Raw genomic sequence first — 3,123 nt, forward strand, 5'->3', positions numbered from 1 at the left:
ACTTAATCAAGCATGTAAAAATGTTAAATTGAATGTTGTGTTTGTATGGAATGTGATTTATATTGATGAGAATTGTTTGATTACTATGATGAAGAATTGAATACATGTTTGAAAAGGTGAAAAAGGGTTAAGCTCCGTTTGAATATTGAATTTCGATGAATATATGTGCTTTCCCGAAATGAATGAGGTCCTGTATTTTTGCTAACAGGATTTAACTCGGACGAGAAATCCTATTGATCTCATTATAAAAATACTTTAGCCCGGACGAGTAATCCTAATATAATCCCTCTCGAGCATATATGTTACAGTTATGGTTTAGCTTGGACTGGTAATCCTAATTGAGCTCTTCTGAGCATACGTTACATAAAGGATTTAGCCTGGACTGGTAATCCTATACTACGATATGTGGATTGAGAGTGTGGTCCTTGATTAAGTATCCTAATAGGTACTCTTGAAGAAGAATTGACAGGTTATTGAATCGTACACCTCGAGTGTACTACTTGAGCATCCATCGGAATTTCAATGATTCAACGGACATAAAACCCTAGGCATGATAAGGGATTTATGAGATGAAATGAATAATGGCTCGAGAGAATATTGCATGATGAGCTCATCCATCTTTACTTGATGTAAATGTAAATTTTGTAACTAACATGTTTTATTGAATGCATGTGTTTAGACAATTTTGCCAAATGGATGGAAAACATGATATTGTATGCTTAGATTTAATAAAAGGGATTGGTAAGTTTAGTTTTCGCTATACGAACTTACTAAGCATGTAATGGTTACTCCATTTTATTTTCTCCTATTTTATAGTGCTCGGAAGCTCGCTAAGGTTAGAGATCATTGGAGCAGCATCACACTATCCTCTAGCTATTTTAGGTATATATAGTAAAAATATTTTGGTATAATGGCATGTATAGGCTAACTTGGCCATAGATGGCTTAATTATGTGGTTTGTAATCTAGCCATTGGAATGGCTAGTAATGGTTGTTTTGATATACTTGTAATGTCATACTATGGTAGTTATATACATGTTAAATGGTTGTTCAAAATATGCCTAACATACGGAATATACCAAGGTAAGATTATAAATATGTATGCATGTAATGATATGCCATGTTGAATGATAGAGTTTGCTTAATTTGAATGCTTGAAATGGTTGGTATTTGGATGTGAGTTTAAGTGCAGGTCATTAGTGTGATTTTGGGTGAGAAATGAAGCTAAAAATGACTTTATTTTGTCCACACGGGCAAACACACGGGCGTGTGTCTAGACCGTGTTTGACATACGGCCTGGTACGTGGGTGTGTGGTTAGGCCATGTGTCCCCTGCACCTTAAATTTAAGAAACAGAATGCTTAGAATTGAGCACATAGGCAGAGACACGGGCGTGTGTCTCAGTCGTGTGTGCTACACGGCCTAGAACACGGGTGTATGTCTTAGCCGTGTGAAACTTGCACCTAATTTTGAAAGGATTTAATTAATCACATAGCCTAGCACACGGGTGTGTGGCATGGTTGTGTGCCCAAGTCAAAGAGTTACACTGGGTTGAATGCGGCCTGCAGCACGGACGTGTCCTAGGGTCACACGGGCGTGTCCCTTGGCCCAAACGAGCGTGTGAGCCCTGCATCTTGGAAAATTTTGAAATGTTACGAAAAATTCTTAGAGTTTCCGATTAAGTCCCGACTTGATTCTAATGCTCGTATTGGGCCTCGAGGGTCCATTTAAGGGACGATATCAATAAGCTCAGTTAATGAATAGTAATTTGCATGAATTATCTGAAAATGTTCGGAAAGTTTTTGTAATGCTCTGTAACCCTATTCCGACGACGAATATGGATTAGGGGTGTTACATGAAGCCTTCCGATTGTTGCATGTAGATGTCCTCCTCAAGGTCACCATGAAAAAAAGAAGTCTTTACATCTAATTGCTCTAACTCAAGATTATTTGATGTAGTAAGGGCCGAAAGTGCCCGAATCGATGCATGTTTCATAACAAGAGAGAAAACATCATGAAATCAACTACCTCCACTTGGTTGTAGCCCTTTGCAACCAGTCTTGCCTTTTACCTAGTGTCGTTAGGACCCGAACCTTTCTTCTTTTTAAATACTTATTTACAACCAATGATTATTTTACCGATGGGTGGTTTAACTAGCCTCCAAGTCTCGTTCTTTTGAAGTGATCCCATCTCTTCTTCCATTGAAATAAGCCATTTGTTAGAATCAGAGGCTTGAACTACCTCATAATAACACGAAGGATCAGTTGAATCAATCTCAGTAACACTTAAAGCATAAGCCACTAGGTTTTCTTCATAATATTCCTGTGGTGGTTGGATTCCTCGTCTTTTTCTATCACAAGCCAACTTATAATTAGTTAACTGATATGGTGAGGGTACCTGATGTAACACCCCTAACCCATATCCGTCGCCAGAATGGGGTTACGAGGCATTATCAAACAAATACAATTCATAACAAACTTTCATACTTTGATTCAATAAATCATATAACCTCCAAGTTTATATTCAGTCAACATTATATGAAAACATGAGAATCGAATATTAAACTCATATACAAATATTTCATTACATATCCAAATCATGTATGCACACTATCATGTTTTGCCTCATATGTCTAACTAATCAAATAGGCATTTATTCGGTCATAATCTTAACCTCAATAAGCCATACCATAATCAAAACCACATGTTTACCAAAATAAACCAATTACCAAATCATATCCATCAACCATATATAATTATGTACTCAACCAAACACATTATACTAACATACATTGCTTTTATAACCGAATTAAAAGTATAAATTCATTCAAATATATGCATCAACTTGCCACATAAATACTAAGCTACCAACATATATATATATAATGTATGCATACTTATCAAATGTGTTCATCAATAACCTAATATGCAAACTTATCATTTATTAATTTTAAGCAAAGTATATATAACAAATCTTATATTAAATTTAATATAAGTAATTACCCACTTTAGATAATAAAATTTATGATATGGCAAAGTCATTTTGTAACTTATCAAAATATGTAATTCATATAACATATTTATCCATTTTCAATTGCAATTGCCATATACATCCATCTTTGATAAC

Source organism: Gossypium arboreum, chromosome 6 (genome assembly GCF_025698485.1).
Source record: "Gossypium arboreum isolate Shixiya-1 chromosome 6, ASM2569848v2, whole genome shotgun sequence".
In the NCBI taxonomy this organism is placed as follows: Eukaryota; Viridiplantae; Streptophyta; class Magnoliopsida; order Malvales; family Malvaceae; genus Gossypium; species Gossypium arboreum.